The sequence below is a fragment of the Cygnus atratus genome, chromosome 2 (genome assembly GCF_013377495.2).
Source record: "Cygnus atratus isolate AKBS03 ecotype Queensland, Australia chromosome 2, CAtr_DNAZoo_HiC_assembly, whole genome shotgun sequence".
NCBI lineage: Eukaryota > Metazoa > Chordata > Aves > Anseriformes > Anatidae > Cygnus > Cygnus atratus.
Genome location: NC_066363.1, coordinates 68,975,604 through 68,999,643, shown reverse-complemented (window position 1 = coordinate 68,999,643; position 24,040 = coordinate 68,975,604).

Sequence of the window (24,040 nt, the reverse complement as noted above, 5' to 3'; positions counted from 1 at the left end):
TACATAAACAAACTAAGCTAGCTGAATACAGAAAAAATGAAAGTGATCAGAGGTGAGAATAAAGCGTTCTAAGTGGTGTTGTGAAGTTTCTCTTCATTTATAATCCACGTAATACCATGTTCAACTAAAATCTCGGGTTTCTGTATGGAAAAGGCTACCCAAAATATCCTTCACCTCCTCCTATTCAACAAAGTTTGAAAGTGACTTTGCAGTACCAAATAAAATAAAATAAAATAAAATAAAATAAAATAAATCATTAATTTCAAATTTGCTTAGAATAGATATTTTAAGTTACTGTAACCCAGAACGTTCTTCTTTAACTTATGAAATGTCAACTACTTTGTCTTCTCTCTATCTTTATCATTTTTCCTGTTTTTCTCAAAGTTTCAGGATAATGTGATAGCATATTGACACTATTTTACTTTTCCTCTGTCTTTTAAAGGCAAGTAAGATTTGAAAATGTAATGGGACATATAAAAATAAAAAGGGAGGGAGATAGGTGAAAGTAAGAGTAACATAAATATATCCAGGACTTATCTATTTTATTGCTATCCTGTCAAAGATAAGTGGAGAAAATAAAAGGAAACATTAATGTTGTTCTTTAATCCATAATAAACCTTTTCAGATAGAAAACAGAATTATAATCGAATTTCAAACTTTGCAACCTAAAATACTTGGAAAAAAAAATTCGTAGTATTTTTTTTTCCCCAGAAGCTGTTTTCAATGAAATGACATTTTACATTTGAAAAATACCACTTGTTTAAACTTATTACCTGGTCTGCATTATTCGAAAGGCTCCACGGAATCTGTGGAGCCATCACTAGTGGTCTGTGTTAGTGTGGCTCTTGGACACTTCAGTAGTGGCCATGTTTTCAGTATCCTCTGGCACTTTATATTCCTGAGAGAAAGACAAGCTTGCCTATAAGATAGTGTGGCATTTTAAACAAGAGTGTAGAGCATTGTTTAGTTTGAACTAAAATGATGACAGAAGTAGCAATTTGTGTGAAGAGAAGAAAGAAGTAAAAAGATAGATAGACTATTCATGCAGAGTGTAAAATTTTTCAACTTCATCCCATGTCCCAGTATCTTACTGGCCACAGGAATGGGCTGGAGGAGCTCCTTACTACACTGCTTATAGCGTTTCCTGTGGCCTCAGTAAATCACTTAACCTTTGTCCCTAAGTTTCCTTATCCAACAAATGGGAATTTTAATACTTAATTTTCTGCCTCAGAGGAGTGTTGCAAAATTTAACTAGCTAATGTCTGTAAAATATTTTGAAGCCTCACCAAGTTACTGAGTAATTTTTGGAAAGGAGGAATATGACAAATCCAGTGGTGAAATATATAAATAATAACATATGTAAAAAGCCTTAAAATATAGAAAAGCTTTACCCTCATCCTCCCCCCCCCCAAGAAGCAAGAGTGAACAAGTTGAATGTGAAATCAGTGCTGCTGTAGAGTAAGTATAAAGAACCAATGACTGAATAAATCTGCTTTGGAACACACCCTGGTAATTTACAATTCTATCAAACAATCTTCCATCTTCCCATTTTGAATTGCTGGCGTTTATGATGACTCCACCATGTGTTTTTCCTTCTGATTTTAACTCCCCTTTTAAAAACACAAGTTTATGTCTGCCCAGACAAGTACAAACATTCTCAGCATGGGATATGCGATGAAGAATTAATTGTTTGGTGGTTTGTTTTATTTTTTTCCTCCTGTGAGAAGTTTTGCCATCCCTGTGATATCTTCTATAGTTTTCTTCCAATGTGCTGTCAGCCCTACACTTATCAGGTGTCATTTCTTTTTATTCAATAATTGTGCCATTTTCAATAGTGCTGGATGAATGCTTCAGAAAGCTTTCTACCAATACCCATTCCAGCTTTTAAATAAACTTATTTCAACTGCATTCATATGTATTTCATGTACACTTTATCTGATCATTTTAATGAATGATTTATTGGCAGGAATATTTGGCCAAATTTTAATGAAGTACTTTAGGTCATTTGCAAGAGCAGTGAAATTAGTAATTCCTAGTAATAGGTACCTGCATTATAAACCATAGCTTAACTTGGAATCAACCTGTTACTGTAAAGAAACATGAAATATGAGCTGAAGTCCAATTAAATCAGTTCTAATTTAGAGCACTGAGTATTTGTAATGAACTAATACTGGCCAAATGGCAGACTAAAAATGACATCAGAATTTTCCAACAGGTAATATATGAAAGAAAATCTAGCATTGACAGTTAGTAGTTGACAGTTCTCACATAGAGTTGCAATTCATAGAATAAATCACCTGCAAATTGTTTTGCCATTTATTGTATTTCTCATATTTGGATACTGAATTTGATACAGCGAAATTCCTACTTTTTATCACAGGAACACAATAACACATTCAGTACTCTTTTTAGTAATGTAGCATTTGGAAAACAGCTGCTTTACATGTTGGATAGAACATGATTATAGAACTAGACATACCCATAACATATTGCAGTTGAACAACTTATTTTTCTCCACATTTAGTTTCAATGTGGCCATACCTAATTGATGCCTGACTTCTTTATTCTTCTGCGCTATTATTGATTAAAATGGACAAAGAGATATGAAAGCTGTACCGATGAGTGCTATTGTAGCGACACTGCAGGGTTTCATTTCTGTAATTTTCTAATTTCAGAGTAGAAAGAATTATCTCCAAGGTGAATACATTTTTCCTCTTAAAGAATCAAAAATGTCCCTTGTGAACAATCAGACTGAACAGAAAAATATTTCTGTAATAGTTTGTATTTCCTCTTGGTACTTTACATTCAAACTTCTACACAGAGGTACATTTGCAAAGGTATAGTGAACATCACCCTTTGTAATCTTTATTCTTTGGTAGGAAATTAATCTGCCATTATTATCCCTTTCTTTCCTTTTCTCTCCCTCCTTTTCACTTTAAAAAGAAAATCATGGATTTACTGTATGGATTCCAAGAAGCCCAGATCTGCAAAGAGATTGAACAGAACAAGTAGTTGAACAGTCCTGCCATCAGTGGGATTACTCATGCTTAAAGTCATATCATTGCCTTGCAACAAAGAGGGCAAGGGACAATCAGCAAGAAATGTTCTGAGGTGGCTGGTGTATTGAAGAAGCAACTGATTATTTCACTGAGAGTTAGTCAATTAATGCTACACCACGAGGTTTGCAGCCATAAACCCTCTCCAGAATTTAGGTTTTAGCTAGCCCTACATTACAAGACAGTGGAGGAGAGGTAACAGTTCCATTTTACTAAAGAGCAACATGATTACCGTGGTCTTTAAGGATAGGTTGATGCAGTAAATCACTCCATGCATGCTGAAATGTTGGAGGGGTAAAAGGAGCAATGTTCTTCAGTTTCAGGGGAGAATTAATCAACTTCTTCTTTTCCCCCTCTCCATGTCAATGTATTGTGGAGGGACGGGTTAAGTGTCCTCTAAGACTGCCCACACTGGGAGATAATTGCCTAATCTGTGGATCCCAACAGGATTTAGGTACACGAAAATGATATGCTGGAGAACAGTTGCCTGAATAGCCAGGGATCTCTGTTAGAATAACAGGTTATTTCAATTCTTTACAGGCTTGCAAGTTCAGCCAGGAAATGCTTTGGTTCCTAGATTTGGGCCTTAGTAGCTATTGCTTGAAGTTCCTACCTGATTTTATTATCTGTTCCTTTAAAATCCAGGAGTGTTTTTATGCATAAACTGGAAGGTTTATATGAGGTTCATCGGGATTCATTTCTGCAGCAGTTGAAGGGGAAGGGGGAGCTATAGTCACCAGAGATAAACTAATGGGGGAAATGCCAGCAGTGGAGAGACACGGGATACCCTAGGATTTGAATCAGAGCAAACAGATTAGGTTCCTATTCTGTACAACCCTCGGAAATGAGCTGTCTTTTTCCAGTGACTTGGGGGATGCTGGAGGTGATCGGTCATGCTAAGGCTTGAGTTAACCTTTCTGTATGTCCACCTGCAGAGGTCTAAAGGAGAACTGACCCTCTGGGTTATGAAATCTTGTCAAATACATGGCAAGAATGCTGTGTTTACGGAGTCTGACTGTCTTAAATTCTGAAACATTTGGTTATTTCATTTCTTTCCAGAAAGAAACAAACAAACAACATTTACTTCTTTCCCAGACCATCATTGCTGATTCCACATAGTTCCTTCACAATTACTTGCAGATGGATCCATTAAGAAAAAATAAAACACCCTCTTCCTTTTAGATCATACACAAGATGAGGGCAAATGAATTATTCTCACTACAGTGGTCTTCAGCTACATTAATTTCATCCAATATCTTTTTTTCTTTCCTTTCCCACTAAGTTATGTAATGTGAAAATTGGCCTATTTTAGTATTATAATTATGATTTTGAGCTTCTAATACTTCTCACATAGTATTGGCTGATGAAGATGACCTCAGAAACAATCAGGTTAAAAAATAAAAAGCTAGCAAAAAGGAAATGTTCCCTTGTAGTGGTAACATTTTAGAGGAGAGCTCCTGTGTAGCTCCCATTTTCTGAGTGCTTTCCAGGATTATTCTGGTAACGTAGTACACTCCCACTTATTCTGATTAATTTATGGCTAATGTAAAGAATAAAAAGATTTATATATTTAAAAAAAAAAAAAAAGTTCTATTTCCAGTAAATTGTTTTGTGTATGAGAAGCCTGCATATGGCACAAACAGGGACAGAAAAAAATTTCTTTGGTATTTACTTACTTTTAAAATAATAATAATAATAAAAATTGCTATTCAGGCTCTAGCCTGGGTTATATGCCCATATATTCATAATTTGAAGTGGTAAGAACTAAAATGGTGGCAGAGCCAGCTAAAGGCTTCTCAATAGAGTAAGCAGAAAATTAGTTTCACTGACACAGAAGTGAGGAGTAGGAGTAACCAGTCTGTCTGCAAGAAAGGAAAACTGGGACCTGGGCAAAAGAAGCAGGTGGATCACAGTGCCACTCCAGAAATTGGGCTGCTGCTTCTCAGTGGGCAGCAGCAGCCAACCTGGCTTTCTGTAGAGGTGCAGGCAAAAACTGGTGGTGGGGCCTCTTTCATTTTGCTACACCTAGCAGCCTTCTTCCCTGTGAAACTGTTGTTTTTTTTTTTGCCTGTGTCTAGAACCTGTCCTCCTTCTTGACTTAAGGAATCGAACAGACTTTTTGTACCCCAATTTAATACTATTTATTGTGGTATTTACTGCAACAGGCCAATATTTGTGTTGCCACTGTTGCTTGTGATATGGGTGGGCTAAGCCCAAAACATGGTTCTGCCAAAAAAAGACTGCACTAGACTGAAAAGAAAAAACACTCACACACAGAACAAATAAACAAACAAACAAACAAATAAATAAATAAAATAATAATTAAAAAATAAAAAAGCAAACAAAAAACAAGGCCAACCCTAGATTTACCTTGCATTCTGTGGAGCCTCAGATCTTGTTACACATTGTTCCACAGCAAAAACATATCCTCAAATATCTTTCCCACTTTAATGAAAATACTTTTTAAAATTGTTGCATTTGCTCCCCTAAAGTATCATCCATCAACTTGTGTGATCACTTTAGCTTAAAAAACACATGGGGAGGGCAGGTGAGAAGCAGCAAGGCTGTGAACAGCAAATACACAATAGAACACCAAAAGAAAACAAAGTTCTTGCAATATGGTCTCTACCAAGTATCCTGTTGCTATTATGAATGATAATATGAGTTTGTCGTATGGCAATGTGCAGGATTCTCATTGAAATTGGATCTCAGCACTCTGCACAGTGTGCTTTTAATATCCATGTTCAATTCAAGCTTTCCCCCACCTCTGCAAGTATACAGACAGAAAATCAGGACTTGAGCTGGGATTATGGGAATATGGATTCTGCATGAAAACTGAGGATAAAAGACATCCTGGACAGCTGTAGATGATGAAGAGATTGCTGTCCATGTTATTCTGTCTGGGCAGAGAATCAGGTCTACCTGAACCATTCCTGACATGTTTGTCTAATCTATTTCAAAGCAGTATTTCCACTTTGTCATCCTATCTGCACAATACTAGTAAGTGAACTATTTAATAAAAGATATGAAATTAACTGAAAACCACATATGTTACATATTTCATGGAATGACATGCTTCCATAGTGTAACATTTAATTTACATTACTTCAAGTCTACACTATTCCCTCACTTTGGACTTAAATTGAGAACTCAACTCCTATTCTGTTAAATTAAATGAAATTGCTCTAGCTCAAAGGAAAGTCCAAACAGTATCCATGGAGAAACGTAAGTATATATATATATATGTTTCTCCATGCTATATATATATACACACACACACATATATATACATATATATATATATTTATTATATATATAAAATTCTTCCACTACTGCTTGTAAAATACACTGGCAGGCACTATGAGCAGCGCTATATACCTTTTATTGCATTTTTTAAATTGAACTAAATAACATTACTACACTGTAACATACATAAGGAGTAAGGAACTCAGAATACAAAGGATGTAAAGTATCAAGTAAGTTGTTCTCTCATGTCAGAGTCAGTATTCTGGACATTATATTGGCAAATAACACTTATGATGAATTGCACAGCTCAATATGCAGCTCATACATGTATATTGGAAAACTGAAGAGAATTAATGTGAGCAATTTTTTAATATTAAATTGAAATTGAGATATCTTTTTTGCCAACAGAATATTATGTCAAATTGTTTTCTTTATCGCATTTTTCTTCTGAATATGATTATTGTTTTCCATTTTCTTTAAGAATGCATGATCCTATTGTTTCTCCATGCTAACTGTTTGGGCTTTCCTTTGATCTAGAGCAATTTCATTTAATTTAACAGAACAGGAATTGAGTTCTCGAGCATTTTATCATTTCCTTTGTGATGAAATCTGATCCAAAGTCCATGACTTCTGTAGAAAAATGCTCTGTTATTGACATGAATGTGCATTGTGTCAGGCCTTCAGATTTCAGACATATTTTATATGTCCTGACAATAGTTCTTGAACTGTGTAGACAGTAATGATGGATTATCCATTCTTCAGCATTTTCAAATGGAAACAAAAATGTTTGTCAGAGAAAAAATCTTGATTCTATTGTAGTCAAGGGATGTTCATTGCAAATATTTCCAAATGCTTTTGTTTTAAACTATAATCTAAATTTCATTATAACAAAGCAATTAATTCCTTGCTGATTGGGACTACCAGTGGTTGTCTAAGGATCAGTGAACCCGATGTGATTACATGGAACATAGAGTGGCCTCAGTCCAAAGCATAGTTATATTACATATGATGAAATGAGATTACTAGGTAGGATCAATACACATTCTGACATTCTGGTACCACAGGAAGTCAACTAGGAGGAGTGCACAAGAGTTTCTTCGGTTATCACATTAAAAAAAATATATATATTGGTGAAGGCCAAAGATAAGCAGAATTAAAAAACATCTTTCAAACACATATTGGTCAGACCTAGAAGGGGCACAAGAGATCAAGAGAAGCTAGAATATTGCCACTTGTATGTTTGTTTAGTTGATTTTAAATCATTTGATTTGTAGGAAACATTTTGACTTTAGAGGGGATGTCCACCATATTTAATTGATACTTTACATGTTTACTTGACATGTTACTGTGTGAAAAAAAAAAAAAAGAAAAAAAAAAAAAAGATTTCTACTCCAGAAAGGGGTAAGGTTTGTTCTTGCTTTATTTCTTTAGTATCATAACACAAATGACCATGAGGAGGCACCAGAAAGTGAAATTAAAACTGACAGGAGGTTTATTAATAATTTAAGTACAACTACTGCTTGCCTCATTCATAGAGGAATTACAAGCTTTGGGCAGGGGACTGTATCTCTGACAGGAAGAATAACACAGGATTCCTAGAAGGAACGTAAGTTCCAATAAGTGAAGAACTCATTTATGTGTATAGCCTTAGTCAAAATAATTCACATGAATGGGATTTTCAGAAAATATTAGATATGGTGAAGTCAAACCAAGGCTCATTATGAATTGAAGGCTCAGCTTGAAAGCAAATAAGGAAAAAAAAGTCTGGAGGAAATTATATGGAGAACAGCCATATACAGAAGTAAGAACAGGGTCTGGTAGAGAATCTATAAAACTTCAAAGTTCTCTCTTGACAGCAGCAATTAAAAGCCACAATGATCTTTAGGTCTGTTAGCTCCTCTGTGTCCCTTGCCCAGTTTGTGTGCTTCTGTCTTTCATACATCCTCAATGTCTTTTGTGGGACTGTCATTTTAACTACATGCTCCATATGTTTCAGGTCTCTTGCATACCAATTTTTCCAATATTCAATCAATCAGGTAACAAGATTAATAACAGACAACTGGAAGAGATTTGGTTTATCACGCCACTAACTCTCACATTGACAATGATGATGATAATGTCTATATGCACACAAACAGATCATGACTGAAAGGAGAAAATTCCATAGCTGGTAAAATCCTAAATAAAATCTAGAAAGAAACATATGAATGGCAATTTGGAATTCTCTGAAAAAAATACATGGCCAGAAATTGTGGTCTGATGCAAGAGTAGATATAGCTATACTAAGCAAAGATGGGAATTAGAAATAAGGCAAACAGATATGTCAGAATAAAGGACAAATAAATAACAAATATTTTAAAGTAATGCCTCTTAATGAGCTAAAAACATTAGGAAGAAATGCATAGCTGTCATTTTTGGGAAGGTTTTTCCCATCAAGCTTACCACAAAACATACTAAATGGGGTGGAGCAGTATTGTTCAAGATGCAACAATTGATGCACAGAAATGTTCAACAAATGTTTCTGTTCCTGCATTTGGAAATAAGGGGAATGATATCCTTTGGTTTGATGAAGATGCTGAGGTGTGTTACCAGCCTTCTTTATTGCTAGTAGAATAGAAACAACAGCTCCTAGAAAATAAGCATATTTTAAATTTTGGGGAGAAAGAATGATTTCAATTCTCACTTTGCAGGTTTCATTGACAGGATGTTCTGTAAAAGTAACAAATTTTAGTAAGACCTTTTGAATCAGTAGCGCATAGTACTCTGGTCACAGAGTAAATGCTATGCAACATCAATAAGGACCACGTTAAATGTATTAAGAAGTGCCCAAATGACATCTCACAAAACTGCAGTCGTCAGCAATCAATGTTGAGTTGCTGTTGAGTAGTTGTGCCCTTTTGGTGGGAGGTTACCATAAGGATCAATGCAGGGCCAGTATTGTTCAGCATTTTCATCTGTGATTGGGAAATAATGAATTGCAGCTGTAGAATGTTCTAGGTAACAGAGAAATCATGGAGGCGGGCACACAAAATCACCTGGATCAGTTGTAGCTAAGCTTATTCAAATGAGCTGTTTTGAATACAGCTAATTATTCTTATCTAAGAAGAAAAATAGTGCTCAAGGTGACTACACAAGGGTGAGAGCAGGGGAAGACCATAGCCTGGAAAACAATGCAACTAAAATAGAGCACACAAGACAAATAGCTCTCAGCAAACTTCCAAAATGACTGGAAGGTTGAAGAAACAACTGCCATCCTTGTATAAGGGAAAGGAACAGTGAAAACGCATAGGAAAGTGATCTCACGTTTACATATGGCTTTGGCAAGTGGGCTTAGAGACACCTAGAGTTCTCATGGCCATGCTTTTTCCTTTAAAAAAAAAAGGGGGGGGAGGGGAGATGGGACACTGAAATATTGGAAAAGGTACAGAAAGAAACACAAGAATTATCTGAGAACAAATGTGTCACATTTGTGAACACACTGTTTTGTTTATCAAAAGGATGGTACTTGATTCGGTCAAAAAAGTTGTTGAGAAATGTTTGGTGCTACTTAAACAAGAAGGGGGGGGGGAAGCATAGCTATAATCAATAGCTGAAACTACATCCATTCAGACAGAAAATAAGGTGCACATCTTTAACAGCAGTGTAGGGGTGAAATAAATTGCCTTAACAAAGCAATGTTTTGGGGGATCTTCAAATCAAGACCTTATGTCTTTTTGGAAGATGTGCTTGATTGAATCAAACACAAGTAATTGATCTTGATACAAGAATTGCATGTGGATTGCAAGAGCCTAGGAAATGGAAGAAATCAGGATAAAATTTCTAGAGACCGTTCTGACCTCATACTCAGTGAATACATGACTTAAGGTCTCCAGAATTTTGGCCTATGTGAACTTCCTATGAATTCTGTGTAACAATCCGGTTCCATTCACGTTCTATAAAAATCAGTTAGTTCTTACCTTAAAAAAAAAAAAAAGCCAAAAAATCCTGCCTTCTGAAGTGATCAGCAGTATGACTACGTACTTCCTTCTTTTTTTTGCCTAATTTCATGTTGCCACTACTTTTTTCTGCTCCCATGTTTTATCTCTTCCAGTCCCTTTTTAAAATATTTAATGTGTTAAGTTCTCCATGCAGAGCAGGCATACTTGGAGAGTAATAAGGGGCCATGAAGTAACATGCTATTTAAAAGGTGTAAAAGGCAAGAAAAAGAAGCAGATATCCGCATTTATTTGTTGTATGTGCCATTTTTTCTTGGCATATCTAGATCCATTGTAATGAAGAAGAGTTTCCTAATACTCGTAATATTACCTAGCCTACTAATAGTACTGAAGCATGGAAAATTTAAACATGTTTTTGGCATTTAACTGATTAACATGTTTTAACTGATTTTTTCATTTAACTGATTAAACATGTTTTTGGCATTTAACTGATTTGGTGATTTTATCTAGTGTGATATTATTACTGTAGCCTACGGACTATGATTACCTGTCTCTACATGCAAATAGTGATGAAGCAGTGAACAAAGGTTTCTAATGAGAAAGGAAACATGGTACAACCTGAAATTGTTAACCATATAATATAACAAAGAGTGAGAGTTCCAAGCCTGAAAACAGAATATAAGGTTAGAATTTAAAAGGAAGATAACAAATTGTGGAAGTGTCTACAATAACTTCTTTTTTTTTTTTTTTTAAAAAAGGCTTGCCTAATTTAACCCTATAATCCCATATGTGAGCATGTCATTACATAGTAACCTTTCTAAAAAAAGTTAGAGTTGAAAACAGATGACCTATGGAGCAGCTGACATGGAAGACCCTGTTTATTCACATGTGAAAGTGTACAAATGGGTCAGATTTGGGGATGAAAGGCACATCTGTCAAAAATTGGAGTGTTTGTAGCACTGTCATTATTTGCACTGTTAGTAAATACAGGTCAAATTTAGCAAAGGGATTTTACTGAAAAAAAAAAAAATCAGATAATGAGTTAAAAAACAAACAAACAAACCAACCTCCATTCTGATTTGAAAAGTCTTTTTTTTTTTCCATTTTTTTTTATTTTTAGTGTAGGTCATGCATTATTCTTTCATTTTGGTGAAAGGAAAAGCCCTTATTTGTCATGATTAGCTCTGTTTATTATGGAATCACTTACTGGTGTCATTTTACTGAATACTTTGGGCTGATGATAAAATGACACTAAGCAAAGCTAACAGCAATAATTCAGGCTTTACATTTTATGTAAATTTTCCTTTCATGTGTATTTCATGTAAGGTAAGAGTCCAGTGGTTGGCTAGGGTACATTTTGGCTGTGTGGGGAGAGACCACAGCTGAGATGAATCACTCTATCCTCTTTTACATGTTTTCCATTGTTATTGCCTCCTTTAGGACTGTTTTAGTCATATTTTGAGCCAACAGTATGTGGTAAGGCTTGTGTTGCAGGAGTCGCTGTACTGCTAGACCTCGAGATGCTCTAGGGAGTCTCTGCCAGTACCTGGGGGAACCAGGATAAGCCCTTAATGGATCTAATTCTCCCTGTTCCACACAGTTCCTCTCATTTTTAGATTATTCTTTGATGCTGTTAAGGTGTGCCCACAGTTACATGGGTATGTAATATACTTTGTATAGGTGGATGTGGTGTCATTTCCTCTGCCCAGCTTTGTTAAAGCAAATTGATGGTGTACAAAATCCTTATTCCAGTCCTCTAAGAATCTAATTAGAAAAGAAACTGGAAACATATCTTCAAGAACAGAGAGGCCATGAGGCTGTTGCAAGCCTAGAAATGGAGAAACTATAATAGGATTTTTTAAGTTTCCAGAAATGTACAAGTAGTGTAGTCAAAGGTGAACACACACACACACAAAAAAAAATTATTTCAGTTGTTTCTAACTAAGATGGGCAGAAGAGTGATTAATCCCATTTTTGCCATTTCTTCATTTACCACTATACTTTCCAGCTACATGAGCTGAATGACCAGCTAGAAATTTTATCCTAATCTGACATACTTTGGAGGTAAAAAAGCTCACTGCAAAACTAATGGAATACAGAATGTTTTCTTGGGAAAATTATTGTACTCTAATTTTAAAGAAATTAGAAATAAAATTAAATAATTTAATGTAGAAATATAAAGTTTTTTAGAAGCTTTAATTTTCAGATATTCAATATAGTTAAGATATAGGAAAGGGTAGTCTAGGTAATGAAGGAGAGAAAAGAGTTACAAAGCTGTTCCCTTTAGGTGAGCTCTAGGAAAGTGCTTATATTCAACAAGAAGCTGCCAACAATGTTAGTACTCGGCAACTTCCCCTCTTCTGAGAATTGCAGTAGATCCACTGATAATAGAATTTATGCTTGAGCATGCAGCACCGACTTAAGCTTAGTCCTTATGAATATATTAATGTTCCTCTCAATTTGTAAGGAATATGAGGACTTTAAAAATAATAATGTGTACTTAGGAGTCTACTCTTCTTTTTATTATTTACGTTATTTTGTTATGTGGGGATTTTCCTCTCGTGGATTTATGTTGCAGCACAGTTAATCAGCAGGCTGTACACAAAATGGCTGTTGCATGGAAAAAGTTACGAGCCACTAAGACCTCCTCACAGTTGTGGTCTTCCATTGAATGCCCAAAGTTTAGAAACTACGACTGCTGAACAGAGAAAATAATGAGCTGGCTAGCCTGTAGTTTGTTTGTTTTGTTTTGTTATGTTTTTGTAGTTTTGTTTTAGAAAGAAAGGTTCAAACTACTCTCCCTTCTCCATATCATGTGGAAGTTGAGTCACAAAGGTCTACCCTGCAGGGCATCTAAACACCAAGGGTTTGAGCCTCAGAGTTTAACTCTAAACCTGAAACTGTTTTTGAGATGGAGGCATAACAACTCTTATCTTCCCAGGGAAATAGGTCTATTTTTTTTTCATAAAAAAAACAAATTTGTTTTTTCAGACAGGTAACTTCATGACATTACCATACTGCAAACAAATGAAATAAATCTCAGAGCATCTTTGGAAACACATAGTGTATATTTGATTGCTTATAATTTCCTTTCTAAGGCTTACTTGTCTTCTTTCATTCTGTAGAAATGGTTTTGGAGTAAGGAGACTCAGCATTTTTAAGTGTCTTGCTAGGACAGGAGGACTGAACACGATGTACTCACCTATGTGCTCCTCTGATGTAGACAGAACAGACAACTCCGTGATTATGGTGTGGAACAGTGTTGGGAGGCTAAAGCGCAAACTTCTGTGGCTTCAGTGTTTTATCAGTGTTATGAAGAGAATGATACTGTTTCTCTCATGCTTTGATTTGCTGCTTTAGATTACAAGGTCTTTGAGGTATGGGTTGACTTATTATGGATGTATACTGTGCACTGGAGCACAGTCTAACGCAGCACTTCTAAGAGTTATTACAAAACAAATAACAAATAATATTGATGAGGAAATATGAACTGCTAAGGAGTGAAATGAAATACTACCTCCATTGCTGTGAAGTCCAAATTAAAAGAGCTTATATGCTCTCTGCTTTTCTCCCTATGGGTGTTGCATATTCTCACAGCCTTCACTAACCATTTCAGAGCAGGACAGCTGACCTTCAAAAGTAAATACGATTAAAGCTGAACAAATCAGGTAATTACAATAAAAACATGACTTGACAAGCAGCCTCTGGACAGAATTACAGTTCTATACACAGACTTCACATTCAATTAGGATGACTGGAAATGGCAAAAATATTTATTTTACTTTTGTTTGATATTTGTGTGGCATTGTGTTTCTAAGCTATATTAGAGCCTTTTAGAAAAAAAAATAATAAATGTTCAACTTCAATACTGAGCTCTTGCATCCTTCACTGGAAAGGATGTTAGCAAGTTGTTACAGGAGATACTTGGACCCTTGTCTCTGCCCAAGTCCCTTGTGGCACAGGATTTCCCACCCTAGCATGGCCCTCTTCCCTCACCTGCTCTATTTCTACAAGCCATCAACAGCCCAAAATTGGCACAGCTGAGGAGCCATTCAGAGAGAAGGAGCATGTGCCTGTCTCCATCCTCTCCTCTGCTGCTTTTTTCACTGGAGAGAAGTGCAAGTAGCAGCGTCCCAGCTCCAGGGGAATAAATACAAAGATAATGTGAATGGTGAGAACCAGAGGTGGAAAAACATAAATGCCAGAAAAAGAGCAGGATGCAAGACTAATGCCACAAGTGTTGCTGTAGTAGTAGCACATCATTAAGGCTTACTAGGAAGTAGCTTGCTACTTCCATGCCTGAGAGTTTAGAAAGATCAGGCACATGGTAGAACCAAGTCCCAAGCAGGCAGGAGATCTGGTATGGCTTGGAGAAGTCCAGCAGAAGGATCTACTCATGCACACTTGCTCGGGATCCAAGTCAGAGAGAGCTGTCTGCAGGGCTGTATTTATTAGCAGCATTACCGCAATGCCTTGGATATGTATTCTCTTCTGGACTGGACTATGAACCATGGTGCAGAGGTCCCTGAACTAGTGGAGTCCTAAGCTGGCAAAATCCATGTGACACAGTTCCATGCCATACGACTGCACCAAAATGGATCCCAAAGCAGCATGATGGCACTGACATGGCAGTGCACCGATCTGGCAGGTGGTGCTTGCCAGAAGCCTGCAAGAGGCCTACACTTGTTTTTTTAGGAATGCAGGCATAGCACTATGCTGCTGTAGCTGGGCTGCCTCTGCTCCCAGCAGGATCTCAGGTGCTGCTGGCCTGGGCATCTCTGCACAGTGTAAAAACATCTAGTCACAAAGCAGAGCCCCACCATGCAAAGTATTTGACACACACAGCACACAAAGATACCTTGCCCCAAGGAGTTCACTATCTAAATAAAATGGAACTAGTGTAGAGTGTACATTGCTCAGTGTATAAAGCAGTGCTTGTCACTTTCTGCCAGCAATGTGCCAGAAGTCAAGCTATTAAATTGCAGTTAGCAGATGGTCTAGGTACTCCCATTGCTTTTGCAGAGTACCACGCAGCTACCAGGGCTCTTGCCCACACACCTGACTCCATCAAAAATCCATAGTTATATCCTAAAGAGTGATATAATATCTCCAAGCTCAATGAGTTATATTCCCCTCATTAATATACCCTTTATTTTCACAGAGCTACCATCTTTTGAAAGGGTGAAGATTACTTGAAGTTTTAATAAATGAACCACTGCAAAGGAACATGTTGCCTTCCTCCTCCTAAAAAGACACCATTTATATCAATAATCCCATTGTGGGTGTTACTCCAAGCCTCAGAACAGAACAGTGACAAGTTAACCAACCACTTTTGTAATAACATTTACTGCCCTTTATGAAGTTAACAAATCTATTTTTCAATTTTTAGTCATTTAAAATACACAGGAAAAAGCCATTTTTTCATATGATAAAATGGAGCTGCTGCTGGAATCAGTCAACCACATTTTTTTCATTAATTTGATTATTCTGAAATGATTGATAAGATTAATTAAAATTGGCTTGATTCAGAGATCTTCAGAGGACCCATCTACACAACTCTTGCAATTTCCACTTGAATAAAAATGGAACAGCATCTATAGGGAGACAGATATACCCAGCATGCCTCTTTTCCTCTCTAACTGTATGATAGTTATTATGCCTATTATTCTCTTTGTGAAGCTGCAGTCCATCCAGAATATTTTGAGATTTTTTAGTGAGGTGTAGGAAAAAAACAACAACAACAACAACCCTGTGTGAGGCAGAAAGGCATAATAAAGAAAAGGAAAAAAAAAAAGGAAGAAAGGGAAGGGGGAAGGCAGGAAAAAAAAAGAATGAGAGAAACGGAGAGATAAAAAGAGAAAAGGACAAAGAAGAAAGAAGAAAGAAAAGAAAGAAGAGAGAAAAGATAGAAAGGAGAGAAAGAAAGGGAGAAAGGCAAGAAAGAGAAAAAAGGAAGGAAGGAAGGAAGGAAGGAAGGAAGGAAGGAAGGAAGGAAGGAAGGAAGGAAGAAAAAGAAGCATTATTTCAACCAATTAAAATGCTCGTCTACTCTGCATTGAACCTTTTGGGGAACAGATAATTTCTCCTCCCTTAATATAATGTCTTAAACGTTTCATAAGGGATTCCTTTAAAGATGTGAATAAGCAGCAGCTCTTCACCCCTTTCCCCCTCCCTTTCCTGGGCTATGATCTATAGTTGAGTGTACCTAATAAAGCTATAGTATTTGCACAGATATAATTGAGCTAGTATTACCAGATCACGGTTAAAGTCTTTGATATTATTCACATAAAATGCTGTGCTTGGGCAGGGCTTAACCTTCTCTCTGGGACCACATATGTTATTCTCGAGTATGTCTAGGAAACCCTGTTAGCAAGCATTTATTTTCCCATTCCAGGACATGTCCTGTTGCTGACTACTCTGCGGTGTAACTGTCTTCCTTCTATAAACACAACTTCCAGAAGGGCATGGGTGGCACAGTTTTCCCACCACTGCTCTACCTTAGACTTTTTTCCAGAATGTGTGTTCCCCAACATGGTTGTTCTGTACATCTCTGTAGAACCAGACATTTCAGGTGAATTTCAGTGACAATCAAGAAAACATAATCAAATAAACACATTATTATGCCCTGTCACTGATATGATAGCTAAGGCTATGATCCAGCCAAATCATAAGGTATGTGCCTAATTCAATAAAAAATATTTTTGAATTTTCAATTCAGCAAATGGGTTTCGGTGAGCTTTGCTATTAAGCATGCATGTAAGTGTAGTACTAAACTGAGTGTCTTTAACAAATAACATATTTATTAGATATGATATAGGAAAAATTACTCTGTTTAATGAAACAACAAGAAACAAACTACCACTTCAGGTGGATGAAGTAACATTGTTTTATTAAATAAAACATTAAATAAATTAATTAAATGATTAAATAAAACAGCTCTTGGTCTGTCTAACATTGGTAGTAACAGTTGTTAAATATTACAAGTCAGTAGAAACCTGTTTCTCATCCAAAGTCAATGGGAAGTTTGGGCATTTATTTCACTAGTTCCAGAATTTTTCTCAAGACTTTTCGCAGCCATTCACATGCTTAGGATAATGCTCATGCATAACAGATGTACTTTAGGTTACAACAGCATTACAGTTTAGTCAGAGTGCATATTAAATTTCTCTTTACAACACTGGGCAAGGATTTCCATATCTGCATGAGTCTACTTTTTGTAAGCTCCTGTACAATGTAGGCCAACATTTGCATGTGAAAAGTCATCAAAAATCATGAGGAAAAGTGCCTACCTCAGTTATTTTTAAATAACTCAAGCCATTAATTGGTAACCTTTGTTTTTCATACTTGCACAGCTGTAAATTAGTTTTATGGATTAAGTATATTTGAACTTTTAAAAATGCTTTTATAGCTTAGAAAGCAAAACACTGTATTTGCAATCACCCTTCAAAAACCGTGGAAAAAAAAGTGTGTGCGGGGGTCTGATTAGGATGCTGATTTCTTGCTTCTTGATTATAAATTGTTACTGGACAACAAAAAAATGCAGCATTTCATTTGTTTATCAAGGAAAGCTTTAAGAAACCAACAGCCACAAGCCAGCTGTATGTCGCATACCAATTAAAGCAGAGAATATGAAAAACCTCCATTGTTATTTTAAAACTGTAACTTCCTCAAGTGCTACTTAAGATCTCATTACCACTTTGATCTCCTTACTTACAGAGACCCAACATTATCTTTTAAGCACTGGAGTAATCACAGGTTGTATTCCACTTTCCTGAAAGAAAGGTGTGGTGTTAAGTGACACAAAATGCTTGGCACTTGGGACTTAGAACCAAAGGGCTGGTCTGTGTGACAGCATCACATTGGTGGTAATGGACATGTATGCTGCATAGCTGAGGTTTTCCAGGAGCAGGCTGTGGCTGGAAAGGCCTTGACAACTAAGGCTCTTCGTCTGGTTTCCAAAAGGGAGCAGAAGTGAAGAGGTGAATTCTCGGGCAGTGTTTTTTTTCAGCAATAACGGTACCATGTGGTCAAGTTCAGTCTTGTGCCACAGGGCTCTACTGGCTTTGGAATAATATCTCTGAAGTATGACCTCCTAGTCATTCACACAGTCTTGGTACGAAGCAAAAGTGTATCACAATAGCAAGGGAACAGCATCATCAGAGTTGATGCTGAGGCTTGCCAGAGAAGACCTCTAGAGGAAGTGCTCAATATTGCTGAAGAAAAGCATTCCTGAATGCCCCACTAGCCCCTTACCCAAATCAGGAGATTTAAATCCCACCAGCCAATGAACCCAGGAGTTTCCTTTGTTTGTCTTGTGCTTTATAGCCGCTGATCCCACTTCCAACTTGTCACTTCAAACATGCTCTAAAAAAGTAAGCCATGGATGCTTTGCATAATTTAATAACTCCAGAAGACGGAACTTAAACAATACAATTTCTGGATGTATCTTTAGTAACTTCTGCCTCTCTTACCACCCTTGGTTTGAAGCAGTCAGTAGCTTTGTTCCTGGACTCTTTTCTCCCAGGGAAGGCAAAAGATAGGTTTCTTACTGCTGTGAGCTATTAGAGAATTACCCAGACCAAGCAACAATGCAGGGACAGAACTGAAGATATTTCCTCAGGCTTCCCATTTCCTTGCAGAGCAGTTTCATAGGCATCCTTTTCACTCCCCAGCATGAGTCTCCTGCTCTGAATTAGAGTTCAAGAAATTTCAGAGGACATCTAAATACCTGCTTCTGCTCCATACAAGAGAGAAAATGGATGGAGAAACTCCTTGGTACTGTCAACATCAGGGAAACAAGGGACTAATTAATAACTAACTGTCCCTTGGCAAACACTTTGAAGTCTATAGTGGTGGGTCTCACCATACTGGACATTCACGCTTTTCTACTTCTCTTGATCAGAGTATGTTTTGTTACTCTTTCAATTTGGGCTCTTTGGTCCCAGTCTTTTGGCATATACAAAGTAAAGTGGAGAATATTACTCCAAGTGTGGCCAATGGGATCAGCACTGTTCCCTCTCTATAGCCCAGTTGCTTTTAAACTCATCATTTTTCACCACCTTTGTAATAGATCTGATGTATAATTTACCTCTTCATAGGTGCTGTGAAGTAAGTAACAGAACAGCTTTTCAAAAACTTTTTATGCCACTAACCCAAAGTTTACGATAAAAGACGAATAGAGCCCCAGCAGATACCGAAATAAGCATATTCACTCATTTACCTGAATTTTCTCCCTATTTATCTGAATCTATTCAGATTCTTGCCTTTCTCCTTGTCTAAAAACTTATATGGATTTCACTTTACCACCTGGCATCCCATCTTTCTCCTGGAACCACTGAGGTAGCTGAGCACTTTTCCCTCTCAATAATGAGATGACAAGAGACCTTTTCCTTGGTAATTGCCAGACTTTTTTGTCAAACAAACAGTTACTTAATTACTGGCTCACAAGGGCAGGTGATTTTTCTGGGTGGTAGCCAATTCCTTACCTTCAAGTAACTTTGTGTGAACAGATGATAAAAGAAGGTCAATAAATTTCTATTATCTCTGTCTTCATCGTATGAAATTTCAGGTCAACAAGGAGGTAAAAAGGCTAACTATACAACCCATTCCTAATAGATAGGCTGATTAAAATAAATAAATAAATTTAAAATAAATCTCAAATATATGTGCAAAAATTCACCACAAGGAAGTGAATATTTGTACAAAGAGGAATTCTCCCAGTTGTAGAGATCCTATTCACACACCTCTAGCTTGCTTATTTTGTGCAGATGAAAATTTTTACCAGATTAGACATGTTTGTATCTTGATTCCACATGGGGCTGATAGAGCTTTTCATCAGTCAAGCTGAATCAATCTATCAATCAAATATTGGTACATGACTAGCAAATGAAATCTATCCTTAGTCTTTCAGTCTTTCATTCCTCCCTATCTTCAAAGTTATCCACTCCTACAGACCAGTTAATTCAGAGGCTGACAGTGGTACTCTTGCTTTGATTTCTTTGTGACAGAGTATCGGAAAGTGTTTCTCAGCTTGTTCTAGCACTTACTTTCCTTTGCTTAATGGTTCAGCAACAAACATGCACACTATTGCTAATTAATATGTTTGAAATTTTATTCTGGCCCACAGTACCAAAAAAAAATATCTCAGAAGTCTTTGACTGCAGTAGCTATTAATCACCCCTAAGCCTTTGCATTTGTCCTAATTCAAAGCATTTGTTTCACAACACATTTTCTGCATACCACACCAGTGTTGTTCAATGTAAGTTTCAAAATTCTTGTTTATTTTATTTTACAGCATGTCAGTCTGGGAAATGAAATGAGACCAAAAGAAAAAAAAAAAAAAAGAACAAGAAAAAAAAAAAAGGCTGTTTATTTGTCTCATGCTGGGGAATTTCAGACTCCAGTAGGGTTCAATGGAGTGTATGTCACCATCACAGAGCATGTTAAGGAGGCACACTGAGTGGGAGCTGGTGATGAGAGAGAAGAGGCAGAAGTCAGCATTTGGCAGCTGAGAAGACACAAAGGAAAACAAACAATACTCTTTGTCAAGAAACCTCTTTCATGCTGTACTATGGATGCATGTAATTACTGCCCCAGACTGTCCATTCTCCTGCATAAAGGGAAGTACCCTCTTTCCACAAAACTCAACCCTACCATGCACAGAAGGCGTCAGCTCTGCAGCAGCTCTGCTCTATAACATTGACAATCTCAGTAAAGACTCTTGAGACTGTGTCTAAACTGAGAAACTGCCTGGGATATGGGGAGTAGCAGTGCAGTGCATTGTTCTCATCTAGCTCTGTAGTATTTCCCTGAGGAAAAAAAATAAAAATAAAAATAAAAAATAAAACAACACATTATGCAGATATGGACATCCCAGAGTTGCTGATGTGCTAAGGGTGGATCTAGGCAGTCTTTTTCTAAAATTTTGCAATCAAAGTAGAGAGAAATTTGAGATGTTTTCTTTGCCTCAGATCTCTCCCACATACATTGACTGTCTGGATAAATGCTAAAACATTGCTGTGAGCAATGACTTATCCTTGCCTTTTTCAAAATACTCCTCCATAAGTATTATTTTTACCCCTGCAATAAACTGGATTTAATCAAATAGCAGGTATTTTCAAAGTATGCAGGCATACTGACATGTTCTGCTACTTCTGACCCACATGATATCACTGTATTGTTTCTGTCAAAAGAGAATATAATTGTAAGGAAAAAGTATCTGTCTAATTCCAGGAAAATGCAGTTGTGAGAATAGCAGATCCTCCTAGGAGACATGTTAAGGCATGCACAAGATAAAGAGGTAATCAGAGACAGCCAGCACAGCTTCAGCAAAGGCAGATCTTGTCTAACCAATCTGGTGGCCTTTTATGATGGAGTGACGGCATCGGTGGACAAAGGAAGGGCAATGGATATCATCTACCTGGACTTGAGCAAAGCCTTTGATATGGTCCCTCACCACGTTCTTCTTTCTAAATTGGAGAGGTATGGATTTGAAGGATGGACTGTTAGGTGGATAAAGAATTGGTTGGCTGGTCGCAGCCAAAGTGTTGTGATCAACGGTTCTATGTCTGGGTGGAGGCCGGTCACAAGTGGTGTCCCTCAGGGGTTGGTCTTGGAACCGGTGCTCTTCAGTATCTTTATCAACAACATAGATGACGGAATCGAGTGCACCCTCAGCAAGTTTACAGATGACACCAAGCTGAGCGGTGCAGTTGATACAATACAGGGAAGAGATGCAATCCAGAGGGACCTGGACAGGCTGGAGAAGTGGGCCCATGAGAACCTAATGAGGTTCAACAAGGCCAAGTGCAAGGTGTTGCCCTTGGGCTGGGGCAATCCCAGGTATTTATATAGACTGGGAGAAGGAGAACTTGAGAGCAGCCCTGTGGAGAAGGACTTGGGGGTCCTGATGGACGAGAAGCTGGACATGAGCCGGCAGTGCGCGCTTGCAGCCCAGAAGGCCAACTGCCAACTGCGTCCTGAGCTGCATTAAAAAAGGGGTGGCCAGCAAGGAGAGGGAGGTGCTTGTCCCCCTCTACTCTGCTCTTGTGAGAGCCCACCTGGAATACTGTGTGCAGGCCTGGGGCCCCCAGCACAAGAAGGTTGTGGAGCTCATAGAACAGGTCCAGAGGAGGGCCACTAAGATGATCAGAGGGCTGGAGCACCTCTCCTATGCAGAAAGGCTGAGGGAACTGGGATTGTTTGGCTTGGAGAAGAGAAGGCTCCAGGGAGACCTCATTGCGGCCTTCCAGTACTTGAAGGGAGTGTATAAACAGGAGGGGGAATGCCTGTTTATATGTGTTGATAGTGATAGCACAAGGGGGAATGGTTTTAAACTAAGATGGGAGATTTAGGTTAGATATTAGGAGGAAGTTTTCCACTCGGAGGGTGGTGAGGCACTGGAACAGGTCGCCCAGAGAGCTTGTGGATGCCTCATCCCTGGAGGCATTCAAGGCCAGGCTTGATGCAGCTCTGGACAGCCTGCTGTAGTGGTTGGCAACACTGTCTAGAGCAGGGGAGTTGAAACTAGATGATCTTTAAGGTCCTTTTCAACCCAGGCCATTCTATGATTCTGTGATTCTATGATTCTATGATTCTTGTATAGAATATTTTTCCCCATAGCAGAAGATCACACAACAAATTGCAAACTTTGCAAAAAAAAAAAAAAAAAAAAAAAAAGTCTCTTGTATTAGTTATGGAAAAGGGAAGTATCATTGGTAAAATCACGGATATAAACCAAATTTCTTAAGCATGACCAAAATCAATGAACTGCATGATGTAATATGGCAAAGGGATGTATACGTGATGGGACTGTCTTACAGTTTGTCCTTGACAGATGTTTGTATTGACAGTAAACAGCCCAAAAGACAAAGCCTGCACCATGACAATTCCATCAAAATAATAATAATAACAAAAAAAAAACAAACAAAAAAAAAAGGGAATGATCTCCAGGGCTCCAAAGACTCCAAATTAAGAAATTAAAATCCCTACAAAGTGTCTAACCCTAGAGGCTTTTGCAGTAGAATTATCACTGGTAAATATATAGATTATTTAATTAATCCACTTGGCTTTAAGTTGTCTGCTCTTTTATTTTCCTTCTGTGCCTCACTTTGGTGGTTTGAGCCCCCTGGCACCTTCAGAAATTGCTGAGAGGTGTCTGGCAGAAAGGATCAGAAGTTCACAGGTGCAGGTGGATATGGTGTGAGGGACCTCATCCCAATGTCTCAGTCCTACCTTCACTCAAAGCTTACCCATTGGACGCAGCCTTAAGTTCAAAGGTACACCCAAAGTAGCACCCCAATGGTACAGTCTTGCCAGTTTTGCTTTTAATGAGATCAGGGTTTCACTAGGCTCTGGAGTCTGTGATTCAAATGCTCCTCTCACTGTTCAGTTAATGGGATCAGAGCAGCTCCATCTGTAATGTGCGGGTTGTCTCCTGGGTAATCTTGCCTCAAGGAGATGGATTGAGAAGCTTACACCTTTAAATATGATGCAGTCAAGGAGAATTATAATTATTGCATGTATTAACACTGTGTACAAGGCCCAAATTACATGGTACAGAAAATATGAAATAAAATGGAATACTGCAATAGCCAAGAGTCAGGAGAAAAAAAAAAAGAAAGAAAGAAAAAAACCACCACATTGATAGGGCATTATTCACACTATTGAAAAACTTTGCTGCAGAGAAAAGAAACAACAGATATACTCTCCTTGAAACTACTGGAAGTCCTCTAGGGCCATGAGGCAGATAATCATATTTAGCTTGTATGTGGGAGTTGGAGAGAACTCTGTCAGCCTTATTCT